Source organism: Haematobia irritans, chromosome 3 (genome assembly GCF_050003625.1).
Source record: "Haematobia irritans isolate KBUSLIRL chromosome 3, ASM5000362v1, whole genome shotgun sequence".
In the NCBI taxonomy this organism is placed as follows: domain Eukaryota; kingdom Metazoa; phylum Arthropoda; class Insecta; order Diptera; family Muscidae; genus Haematobia; species Haematobia irritans.
Window position 1 is genome coordinate 79,988,099 of NC_134399.1, and position 14,117 is coordinate 80,002,215.

At 34.6% G+C, this 14,117-nt stretch overlaps 1 long non-coding RNA gene across 1 annotated transcript in view; it reads left to right on the plus strand.

The window, feature by feature from the left end:
- Positions 1-8,258: 8,258 nt before the first annotated feature.
- Positions 8,259-14,117, plus strand: part of LOC142228300 (uncharacterized) — a 99,458-nt gene continuing 93,599 nt past the window's right edge. Inside the window, exon 1 of the long non-coding RNA XR_012720126.1 lies at positions 8,259-8,405. This is a non-coding gene — a long non-coding RNA (uncharacterized LOC142228300). The remainder of the gene's footprint in view (positions 8,406-14,117) is intronic.

A 14,117-nucleotide genomic window follows, 5' to 3' on the forward strand; every position in this document is an offset into this window, starting at 1 on the left:
CCATGTTTTGATATAGCCCCCATATAGACCGATCTCCCGATTTTGCTTCTTGGGCGTCTAGAAACTATATTTACCATCCGATTCGCCTGAAATTGGAAATCTATATGTATTGTGGGACTATAAAGAGGTGTGTCGAAAATGGTCCATATCGGTCCATGTTTTGGTATAGCCCCCATATAGACCGATCTCCCGATTTTGCGTCTTACGCATCTAGACACAGTATTTTCTATCCGATTTGTATGAAATTGAAAAGCTAAATGTATTTTGGGACCATAAAGAGGTGTGTCGAAAATGGTCCGCATCGGTCCATGTTTTGATATAGCCCCATATAAACCAACCTCCCGATTTGGAGTCTTGGGAATATAAAAAGTAGTTTTTATCCAATTTGCCTGAAATTGGAAATATGGAGGTATTTGAGGACCATAAAAAGGTGTGCCGAAAATGGTGCTCATCGGTTCATGTTTTGGTATAGCCCCCATATAGACCCATATCCCGATTTTGCTTTTAGGGCTTCTAGAAACTATATTTACCATCTGCTTTGCCTGAAATTCTTGAGCTACAATAAACTGTATTTATTACATGATTTGTCCATGTTTTAGTATAGCCCCCATATAGACCGATCTCCCGATTTTGCTTCTTGGGCGTCTAGAAATTATATTTTCTATCCGATTTTCCTGAAATTGAAAATCTAGAGTTCTTTTGGGACCGTTAAAAGGTGTGCCGAAAATGGTGCCCATCGGTCCATTTGTTGGTGTAGCCCCCATATAGACCGATCTCCCATTTTGCTTCTTGGGCTTCTAGAAACTATATTTACCATCTGATTTGCCTGAAATTCTTGAGCTACAATAAACTGTATTTATTACATGATTTGCCTGAAATTCGAATTCTACAGGTATTTTTAGACCACAAATAAGAGTGCTGAAATTGAGGTATATCGGTCCATATAGACTGATCTCTCGATTTTTATTCTTGGGCGTCTAGAGACTATATTTTCTGGCCAATTTGTTTGAAATTGAAAATCTGGAGGTATTTTAAGATCACAAATATGTGAGTAGCAAATGGTGCCTATCGGTCCATGTTTTGGTATAGCCCCCATATACACCGATCTCCCGGCTTTATTTCTTGGGCTTCTAGAATCCGTAGTTTTTATCCGATTTGCTGGAAATTAGTAATCTATAAAAAAATTTTTGACAAACGAAATTTCTTTTTCTTATAAAGTGTTTTCGTTTATTCAACGATTGTCTCTAAAATTTATGTCAAAATAAAACTTTGCTTGTCTAAAATTACGTTTCTCAAAAAAGAAAACACTTCTTTCAGGGTATAGCAGGCGCACCGATCATGAACATTGCTTCAAACTGAAATTAAAAGTTCCAGATTTTACTCATCGTATTTAAATAAATGCGGAAAAATCTGCAGATTTAAGATTTTAAATCAAGGCGTAATTTCAACATATACACGATATGTTTATATTTTCTCTAAAACTCAAACAAAATTGGTTCTCATAAATCCAGAATCTTATCTGGTCTTCATAGGTAGAATCTTTAAAGTTTGTCTTCGAGACCTGGCTCGTTTGGGAGAAGATTTGTATTTCAAACTCCCTACAATTTATATATATTATCAAGTAACCCACTACGACGAAGAGTTTTCATAGTAAACTATTATACTTGTTTCATGGTGGTGGGTATTTAAAATTCGGCCCGGCCGAATTTACTGCTGTATATACTTGTTTTTTTTTAATTTGTTAAAAAAAATTGCAGTTTGAGGGAAAACAAGTGTATACAGCGGTAAGTTCGGCCAGGCCGAATCTTAAATACCCACCACCATGAATCAAATGTAACAGTTACCTTTGAACACTCTTCGTCGTAGCGTGTTACTTGATAATATATAGCGGGTTACTAAATAATGTATAGGATGATAATATATAGAAATGATTAAATAACGCCTTGATTTGAAACCTAAAATCTATAAATTTTACTTTTAGTTTTCATTATTAGTTCGCCTTCTATAGCCTCAAGAAGTGAAATCGGTCTATATGGAGGCCTTATAAAGGGGATATATCAAAATCTATACCGATACACATTTTTTTTCTATTTATGGTCCTCAAAAACCTCTAGATTTCAAATTGAACTACGGATTCTAGAAGATCAAGAAGTAAAATCGGGAGATCGGGACATATGAGGGCTATAGCAAACCATATATCGATACCCACCATATTCGGCATACCTGCTTGTGGTCCTAATATACCTTTCAGGTCCTAATATACCTTTCAGGAAAATCGGATTGAAAATACGGTTTATAGAAGTCCAAGAAGTAAAATCAGGAGACCTGTCTATATGGGGGCTCTACCAAAACATGGACCGATATAGCCCATCTTCGAACTTGACCTGCTTGGAGACAAAAAACGAATTTGTGCAAAAATTAAGCAAGATAGCTTTATTATTGAAGGCTGTATTCTGATTACAACAGACAGACAGAAAGACGGACATTGTTATATCGTCTTAGAATTTCTCCCTGATCAAGATGGTCGAAAATCGATATTTTGATGTGTTACAAACGGAATGACAAACTTCTAGCAAAAAAAGTGTCGCCAAAAAAGTAGTGAAAATGTTCTTTTTGGATCCGGAAGTAGTGCAAAATTGGCGCAGAAGCGATGAATTTAACATGGGCTTGTCATAGGACAGATGTCCACCATTTCAACAGCCGTTGCACTGAATTTGCATCACATCTTAAGGTGTTATCCAAATTCAGTGTTTTGGATGTGAATTACAAAATTTTATGATATTTTGCAAAACAAAATAATTTTTATAATTTTTTACGATTTTTAATGCATTCTAACGCTTGTCTACAATGTTTGAACTAAAACATTTTCAAAAATTCGCAATTTTTCTGGAATGCATTTAGCATTTTGGTCGACAAAAAAAATTTGTACCAATTTATTAATTCTTACTCTGTTTTTATCCTATCTGAAACAATAAAAGCTAAAATTACCCATTAAAAATATGAAAAATGTGAGTTATGAAAAATTGTATTAAAAAAACTTACTGTGTAGTTAAAATTAAAAGCTTCTTTGGAAGAACATTCAGAAAGTGCTTTTATGTTAAGGTTGTGCCTTTAGAAAAACTTCCAAATTTTTTTAGCTGGGTTATTATACCCCATCACCATTCTATGGTGGTGGGTATAAAAATTGGAGTTCAAGATTAGAAGAATGTCTTTAGTCCCATACGAAGTTCAAGATGGGCGTATTTGTAGTAAAATTTACAAATTTAAAGGTATAGTGAAATATTTTGTGAGAAATGTATATTTTTTCCGTTTTTTAGTACATTTAACTAACGTAGAGTACTAGAGTGAAGGAAACTTTCTCCAAACATAATAATTACATGAGCTAAAATAAAGTTATAGCAAATATATCCTCACTCTTGATTGATTAGGCCTATTTTAACTTTTGTTGCTACGTCAATAGTGAATATTGGCGCATTTGGAAAACAGAAAACCCATGAGTTGTTGTTAAATCCTCAACTTGGAATACCCTTCCAAGTTGAGCTGATCACACTAGGCAAATATTTGCCCAATATGAATGTCAAACGTTTTTCCAGGAGCAGTTTCGAGCAGGGCTGTGGAGTCGGAGTCTTGGAGTCGGAGTCTGAAGGTTTAGCTGGAGTCGAAGTCGTAAAAATGTTGCTCGACTCCGACTCCGGCTATTTAAACTAAAATTTTTAAAACACTTCACATTTTTGTAACTAAAAAAGTTTTTACGCAAATTGGTTTCCATTGCGTTATTCATTCGATCAATGTTCGGTATGACTGTAAATGAAAACCAATTTCCAATTACGGAATGTAATTGGAAATTTCCTAGAATGTAAGACTAGCAGATGGGCTGAATCGATACATTTTAACGCCCACCGCCATAAAAATTTATTTAAAATATTTCGAACAATCGATTTTATTTTTTTTAATTTTATTTTAAGACCCTATACCTATATGTCGAATATTGGCAGAAAATTCTTTCAAAAATTTATTTCTATAGAAAATTTTGTCAAAATTTTATTTCTATAGAAAATTTAGCCAAAATTTTATTTCTATAAAAAATTTAGTCAAAATTTTATTTCTATGGAAAATTTTGTCAAAATTTTTATTTTTACAGAAGAATTTGTTAACATTTTATTTCTAAAGAAAATTTTGCAAAATTTTATTTCTATAGACAATTTTGTTAAAAAGTTTATTTCTATAGATTTTGGTCGAAATTTTATTTCAATAGAAAATTTTGTCAACACTTTATTTCTATAGAAAATTTACTCAAAATTGTATTCCTGTAGAAAATTTTCTCAAAATTTTATTTCTATACACCGAAAAAACAGTGAACCAACAAGGAAGAAAACTTTCGGTTAATTTTAGACAATTTTGAATATTTGTAGAAAATTTTAACAGTATTACAAACGTTGGCATCACGCCGATGTCATAAAAACAAGTAAATATTTTTCGACAAATTCAAGAAAATTTATTAGATATAACTAAGTTTTTTCACTTGTTAAAGAAAATTTTGTTGTTAGAAGGAAAAACTTGGAGTTCAAAATTGCAAGAATGTCTTTAGTGACATACGAAGTTCATGATGAACGCATTTTTGGTAAAATTTAAAAATTTAAAGAAATTCTGAACTATTTTGTGGAAGACACAAATTTAATTAATCTGTATGCTTCATTTGAGTATATTTTTTCCTCGGTTTCAGTTAATTTAACTAACGTACACAAAAAAATTATTAGAGTAAAGGAAACATTCTCCAAACATAATAATTCCATGAACTAAAATAAAGTTAAATTGGCTTTAGTGAAATAGAGAGTTCACTTTTTTTGAGTGTAGCAAATTTTCTCAAAATTTTATTTCTTATTGATGCTCACTGCTAAGACGAAAACTGAATTAGAGGTATAGAAAAACAAATTTTCCTATACCTCTAATTCATATTTATCGACTGATGAATCATATATGCATTTTTGAAGAAATGCCTAAATATTATTAATATTATAAATATTTCCCATATTTATACCCTGCACCACACCGTGCCCAAGATTTTGTAGAAGTCTGACAAAATATTATCCAAATCAGGTCAGTTTTAAATATTGGTTAATTGGAACATAAACCTTTATATAAAGCACTCAACAAATTTGAAGGATTTGAGATTTTATTGAAATGTAGATCTAAGTACAAAGTTGTGCAGGGTATATTATAGTAGGCCCCGCCCGACTATAATATACCCTGTCTAAATTGGTTCAGATTCAAATTCATGCATATGGGAATATAAACCTCGCAACAAATTTAAAGGATTTGAGATGGTATCAATAATTTTGGTCCAAATGTGTTGAAGGGTATAATACAATGAGCCCCGTTCGACTTTGAACTTTCTTTACTTCTCTATAAATACATATACTGAAGACTGTTTGTATCTGCTCATATTGTGATGGGTATTTATATCATTATTTTATTTATTAAACATAGGACCGACACTGCCTTAAATTTTGAAATATAGAGTTCAATTGGCATCAAATGTAAAATTAAGATCTTTTTTGCACACATAAATAAATACGATAATTTATATCGATCCATTTACGGTAGGTACCCCACACAATTGAACTACAAATTAGTGGTATTAAAATGAGATTTAGTTATATTACCCAGAATCGACTGCGGAGTCGAGGCTGATGAAAAATGCTGGAGTCGGAGTCGAGCAAAATTGGCTACACAGCCCTGGTTTCGAAATAACTGGACTCTGTTTTCTTATACCCACCACCATAGAATGGTATAATAACTTTGTCATTCCGTTTGTAAAACATCGAAATATCGATTTCCGACTATATACAGTATATATATTCTAGATCACAGAGAAATTCTAAGACGATGTAAGCATATCCGTCTGGATGTCTGTTGTAATCACGCTACATCCTTCAATAATAAAGCTATCTAGCTTAATTTTTGCACATGATCGTTTTTTGGCTCCAAGCAGGTCAAGTTCAAAGATAGGCTTTATCGGTCCATGTTGTCCCCATATAAACCGACCTCCCGATTTGGGGTCTTGGGCTTATAGGAACCGTAGTTTTTATCCAATTTGCCTGAAATTTAAAATCTAGAGGTATTTTAGGACCATAAAGATGTGTACCGAAAATGGTGAGTACCGGTCCAAGTTTTGATATAGCCCCCATATAGACCGATCTCAATAGTTTACTTAGCGTTCGGCCAGGCCGAATATTAAGTACCCACCACCATGAATCAAATATTATAGTTTCCTTTGAAATTTTCAGGGGGGTTTGATGACAGCAGATCAGTTCAACCAGTACGCTTCACGAAGATAAATTTAAATATTTTACCTATGAAGACTAGATCAGATTCTGGATTTATAAGATTGGCAAATTGGATAAAAACTAATTTTTCTATAAGCCCAAGACCCCAAATCGGGAGGTCGGTTTATATGGGGACTATATGTTATAAAAACATGGACCGATATAGCCCATCTTCCAACTTGACCTGCTTGGAGCCAAAAAACGATCCTGTGCAAAAATTAAGCAAGCTAGCTTTATTATTGCAGGCTGTAGCGTGATTACAACAGACATCCAGGCAGACAGACGGACATGCTTATATCGTCTTAGAATTTCTCCCTGATTTAGAATATATATACTTTATGTAGTCGGAATCGATATTTCGATGTGTTACAAACCGAATGACAAAGTTATTATACCCCAATCACCATTCTATGGTGGTGGGTATAAAAAGGCAGATGAATACGTTAGCTATTGAAAGCTCCCATATATATTTATGTTCTGATATAAACCCATTTACCGGTGTGGACCATTTTTTGCATGGTTGTTAGAAGGCCTATAGTAACATCACTCACCAAATTTTCACAATATGGGATGAAATTTTAAATTTCCAGAAGTATCCAGAAGTCAATATGGAGGCTATGTATAATAGAAGAAATAATTCCCTTGCGAACCTTTTTCTTCCGCTGTCTTCATATCAATTATGATGAAGTATGGCGAGAAGGTTGGATGGTGCCTGGACTTGGAAGACTATATAATGTAATATACTGAGCTCCTTTTTCTAACCGATCTGCGGTAGTGTAGCTCAAAGAGCATACTCGCCTTCACCATGGCATTTGATTGGAAGTTTTAAGAAACTTAGATCAACTACTTGTGGTATTTTCAAGCCGATGATTTATTTCGATGATCGATTCAGAATTCCACCACGACCCGGAATATGGTGTCACAGACCAATATTTCGATGTGTTACAAAAGGAATGACCAAGTTAGTATATCCTCCATCCTAGGGTGAAGTGGAAAAAAATAGCATATTTTGTTAGTTGTGGCAATCCTGTTGAAGGATATAAAAGATGAATGCATAAATGCTCTTCTCTTCAGTTGTGTGTATTTTTTGGGGGCAGGGATTTGTTTGTATATACCACTTATAACGATTGCAAATGTAAACACTGTCTGGCGTCTGGTTGGCTGCCAGGCACTTGCGTACAACTCATCCAAGTGCAAAGCTAATTGTTTGTTTGCAAACTGACATGAATCTCTCCAATGATAGTTGAACGTAGTTGCCACACCTCTGCAAACTAACTCCCCTCCTCACTGACCAAAATGCATGGGAAAAATTCTCAACACAACAAAAAATGCAAAACAAACAACAGAAAAACAAACAGTACCGCCTGCAGTAGCAGAGGCAGCAGAAGAATAAATTTAATTAACTCACAATGATAAATTGCGATAATGGCATAAGTAAATAAGGCGATTTATTTGTTTATTTATATACAATAATATGGTGAAGGCGTGTGAGTGTGTATGCATGTATATGTGTATTTACATTTGCAATAACTGTAAACACAGGCAAAGTACATTGTGGTAAGAATATTGTCGGTGTGGGTGAAGCTAAAAGGAATGGGGCGGATTTTAAAGAGTTGCCTATGGAGTTGAAATTGCTTGGGGTTTCCGGGAAACGGAAGTAAAAACCAACAACGGCTAACAGTACAAAAATCAAGATGATGATGCCTTTACCGTGACTGCTATCCCTGTCTACCATAGCGGTACATGGCGACATTTTTTTGTTGCTATATTTCTACTAAAGAGGCGTGTCTCTACATCTTTTCGAAGCAGAGGGTATCATCATGTATATTTGGTATTTCCTTTTCCGAATTGTAGTGAATTATAATAATCGTGAAAAATTCGTGATAAAATTTTCACAAATAGTCGAAAGTTGCTACAACTCAGGACAAGGTGAATTTATAAAATTACCAAAGTGTATTTGTGGTGATTGAAATATTATTAAACAAAATTATGAGTTTAATTAAAAGAACTCTTTTTTGGCTTTATTAAAGCCAATGCGAAGGCCTTGCGGGACCATGTTGTGATCTCATGGCAAGACATGTAAGTATACAAATCCATTGCTGTTTATTAAACTTGTTCGAGATACCTCAAGCATATATCAAGTGACCACTAAATGTGCGCCGGTTTATTTTGAAAAGGCGGAGCGTTACGGTTAAATGAAAGCCAGCAAATATTAAATAAATTTTCCTCTGTATCTTTGTTCCTTATGTTGTTAAAAGTGCATAATATTTTATTTACTTTTTTCGCAAATCATGTCTACTGGAAAATATTTAAAAAGTTGGAGTCACCTTTTCATGTAATAGAGATATCTTTATGACATTTTTCGGTCGACACAATCGTACATAGAACACGTCACATACACTCAAAAAAAAAACAAGTATATATGGCCGTAAGTTCGGCCAGACCAAATCTTATGTACCCTCCACCATGGATAGCGTAGAAACTTCTACGAAAGACTGTCATCCACAATCGAATTACTTGGGTTGTAGTATCTTAAATCGTTTTCTACATTGTGAGTTAGTCCATACGTGGTATATATTAGACAAAAAAGGTATGTGTAGGTAAGTCTACAAATAATTACGAATCGATATGGACTTTTGCACGCTTATATGGGGGCTATATACAATTATGAACTTGATATGGACCAATTTTTGTGTGATTGGGGATCGATTTATCTGAGGGCTATATATAACTATAGACCGATATGGACCTAGTTAGGCATGGTTGTTAACGGCCATATACTAGCATAATGTACCAAATTTCAACTGACTCGGATGAAATTTGCTCCTCCAAGAGGCTCCAAAACCAAATCTCGGGATCGGGACTGATATGGACCACCTTTGGCATGGTTGTTAAACATCATATACCAACACCACGTACCAATTTTCAACCAGATCGGATGAATTTCGCTTCTCCAAAAGGCACCGGAGGTCAAATCTGGGGATCGGTTTATATGGGGGTTATATATAATTATGCACTGATATGAACAAATTCCTGCATGGTTGTTGTATACCATATATTAACACCACGTACCAAATATCAACTGAATCAGATGAATTTTGGTCTTCCAAGAGGCTCCGGAGGTCAAATCTGGTGACCGGTTTATATGGGGGCTATACATGATTACTCACCGATGTGGACCAATTTTGGCATGGTTGTTAGAGACCGTATACTAACACCATGTACCAAATTTCAGCTGGATCGGATGAAATTTGCTTCTCTTAGATGATCCGAAAGCCAAATCGGGGGATCGGTTTATATGGGGGATATATACACTTATGGACCGATGTGGACCAATTTTTGCATGGTTGTTACACTGTTAGAAAAATAGGTTTTTCATATGTTCCGATATAAACAAAATGTGTTTCGGGCACAATTTTAAAACACAATATATTTAAGTGCAAACATGTAATGTTCCTAAACTAACACTAAATGTTTGGGACATCTATGTTAATATGTTAGAATATATTATGTTTGTGGCATGAATGTTTCATAAAAATCATATGTGTGAATGCAAACATATATAAATGTACAAATTTCGACTAAACATACATATGTTGTGATATTTTATTCAAAGCGACAGAGAGAGTATAGAGAAAGAAATAGAGATGGAAACCGGGAGAGTTGACGAAAGATATCAACATAACAGCGAAAGAATCAAACGAGAACAATTTCTGTGAAACCGCTTGTATGTTGTTTCGGAAAATTGTTTTTGATAAGGCCAAAAATTTTATATGCTTAAGTCTAAATATTATTTAATTTGAATAAAGAGAATAGACATTCGGAACCAAGAGAATAGACATTTGAAAAACAAACAGCATATGTTTTCACCTTGAGAGCACCATTTTATGTATGTGTGGACATGTGTTTTGTTTATCATTTTGGCATTATGGGCACAATTTTTTTTCTTGGTTCATTAAAAGAAATCAGGGGTCTTCATAAAAATAACGAAAGGGCACTATACTCTTTTTAGAGTGGGACAGTAAAATGAAATAAGGAGGAAATAGTGAAAAATTACACAGTAAAATGTATAAAAACAAAGTTTAGTTCCTCTTTATTAATAAGTAGTCCACGAGGAGTTGACGGACACCTTCAAATATAAAAGCGGGCATTAAATTCGAGTTTTGCAGCTAAAACAATTTAAAAAGTTTATTTTCTTTAAAATGAATTATTAAAGAAAAATAAAAGGCATTTTAGAGCGACGGTGTTAAATGCTAGTAAAAAACTGTTCACGCCTAACTAAATTTATGTTTATATTATAAAATTATTTATGTATGTTTATATTCGACTCCACGTTCTTCTTTTGTTAGAGTTTTTGAATTCCTTCCAAATTTTAAAGTTTTGTACCAAAAACAGTTTTTTGTTACAAAATTGTTATTTTTCCAATAAAAAATAATATTTTATCCAAAAATCAGTCAATTTCGTTTATATCAAGCACTGTTACTGACTATAAATCTTTAATAGCACACATTTCGAAGTTTCATTTAAACAAATTTGATATAGTATAAATATAAATGTGTAAATTAAAAAAAAAAATGTTCTGTCGGAGCAGGGATTGAACCCACGACCCTTTGTATGCAAGGCAGACATGCTAACCACTGCTCCACGTGGCAAACAAATGTATGTTTCTGTTAAATAATGTTATGTTTGCATGGGCTCGTGGGCGCTGCAAACTATGCTATATGAATGTAACTTAAAATGATAATTATCTACTGGTGACTATAACAGCTACGTAGCCCAGTGGATAGTGTGTTGGCTTACAAACTGTATGGTCCTCGGTTCGATTCTCCGTGCAGGCGAAAGGTAAAATTTAAAAAAATTATAAAAGTGAATAATTTCTTCAACATTATTTGTATTACAGAAAAAGGTGCCAATAACTAAAAAATTTCGTGGAAGTGAAAATTACGAGTATGTTAGGGAATGAGCACAATCGTGTTTGGGAAAAATTCTTCCAAGCATATAATATTTTTGGCTCAAAATGCTTCCAAACATATAATATGTTCACATAAAACAAACATATTAATGTTTCGGCAGTATCCAATAATATATGTGCTTCCCGCAAAATATGTTTGGAACATATGTTAAAGAAACGATTTTTTTTGAGTGTCTATTTATTTATCTATTTTATTTATCTATCTATTTATATCTACAACCATATCTGAACAGATATAATTATATATACTTTGATATTATTAGATATGATCAGATCCACCGATTTTTACACGGGTAATTCATTGTTGAAAGAAAATTTCGTAGTTTGAAGGAAAAAAATTGATTTCGAAATATCTTTAGCTCATAGAGTGGCGCATTTGTGGTAAAATTTACAAATGTTATGCTTTTTATTATGTCATCATTTTATGTACACTCGGAGTCGAACAAAGTTTTTACCACTCCGACTCCAAGACTTATGATGTAAACGGTTTAAAATACTATAAATATTTTGATATTTCAGAAGATAAGTATAATATAAAAAGAAATATATCACTATTATTAAATACTTAGGCATAATATACTATTTGTAAATATTGTAGTATAGATTTGTTAGTCTGTAAGGATTACTCCATAGATGAATAATAAAAAAAGACACCGACTCCACACCCCTGCTTGTTAGAGGGTACCAAATTTCAACTGGATCGGATGAGTTTTATTCCTCCAAGAGGCTCCAGAGGTCAAATCTGGGGATCGGTTTATATAGGGGCTACTCGATATGGCCCATTTGCAATACCGTCCGACATACATCAATAACAACCACTTGTACCAAGTTTCAAGTCGATAGCTTGTTTCGTTTGGAAGTTAGCGTGATTTCAACAGACGGACGGACGAACGTGCCTAGATCGACTCAGAATTTCACCACGACCCAGAATATATATACTTTGTGGGCTCTTGGAGCAATATTTCGATGTATTACAAACGGACGGAATATACCGCCCTTCCTATGGTGGAGGGAATAAAAATTGTACCGATAAATACTCTGGAGGGGGCTAATATTTTTCTATGTGGATCGTAGCCGCCCCAGCACCCCGCCCCCTAGCTACGCCAAAGACTCTTGGTGGAACAAATTTCATCCGATCCGGTTGAAATTTGGTAGGCGAAGTTAGTATATGGCCTCTAACATTCATTCAAAAATTAGTCGATATCGATCCGCCTTTATAAAGGTTAAAGTTAAAGTGGCAGCCCGATTAAGATTCAGGCTCACTTAGACTATTCAGTCCATTGTGTGATACCAACCCCCAGATATGATTTCCGGAACCTCTAGGAAGAGGCTCCGTTTATCACGCAATAATGGGCTCAAACACTCGATTGTTTCACACGGTAGCAGCAGCCCAAAGTGCACCACGCCCAGCTGATACCTAATAAAGAGTGATTTTTAGCTACTATCTTGTTGACAATACTGATTTAAACAGCAGACGCACGTTTCGTGATTTGTATCACGGTCAAAAACTTTCATATAATTTAACCACGAATTGTTTACAAACGAACAACGCTTGCAAATTATTGAATTTTACTATCAAAATGTGTTCTCTATTAAGAAATTTTATCGCGCGAAAAATTGTGTTTAGCGACTAAGAACATTTTTGGCTCAATAAGTTCAATAGGTAAATAAGAAAAATGATCGATTTTGGAGTGATAGGTTAGGTTAGGTTAGGTGGCCGCCCGATGTATCATGCTCACTTTGACTATTCAGTCCATTGTGATACCACATTGGTGAACTTCTCTCTTATCACTGAGTGCTGCCCGACTCCATGTTAATCTCAGTGACAAGGGACCTCCTTTTTATAGCCGAGTCCGAACGGCATTCCAAATTGCACTGAAACCACTTAGAGAAGCTTTGAAACCCTCAGAAATGTAACCAGCATTACTGAGGTGGGATAATCCACCGCTGAAAAACTTTTTGGTGTTCGGTCGAAGCAGGAATCGAACCCACGACCTTGTGTATGCAAGGCGGGCATGCTAACCATTGCACCACGGTCGCTCCCAAGTGGAGTGATGATCAGCCAGAAGCATTGCATCCAGAACAAGGCACAGTTTGGTGCGGTTTATGGGCTCGTGTCATCATTGGACCGGACTTATTATTATCTCACGCTACCGTGAGATAATAATCAACTTCTTTTTTGCCAAAACTGCAAGAGCTTGACTTGTATAACATGTGATTTTACACACAGAAAACAAATTTGTTGTGCCAACCAATTTTTTTGTCTTTAGCTCATGTCATATACAGACTTCAATAGATAGATTGGAAGACATCATTAAAGCATTTTTTGAAAGATATGAACCGAAATGTTGGATAGAGTATGCTAGGCAGAATATTATGTACCCTCATCCATGGGTTGCGTACACAGTTCTACTAAAGACCATCCACAATAGAGGTGTGCACGTGAGTAATAGTTTACTCACGCACACTCACCACTGAAAAATCATACTCACGCACGATATTTTTTGGTAGGACTCACGGTCACGCACACTCACGAAAAGAAAATTTGTACTCACGCACACTCATGGACGAAAATGTCGTGACTCACGAAAAATACCGTGACTCACGAAAAATATCGTGACTCACCAAAAATATCGTGACTCAAGAATAATTTTATGATTAATTTACCTTACCGAAGTGTCTGAAAACATGAGCATTTTAAAATCGAGAGTGTTATTAAACTCGTAACATCCCAGGTGTCACTAAAATTGTAATTGAATTTAACTCTTAAGCGTTTTATGTTGGTGAGCAGGAATATTTTCGTGAATGTAATTCGTTAC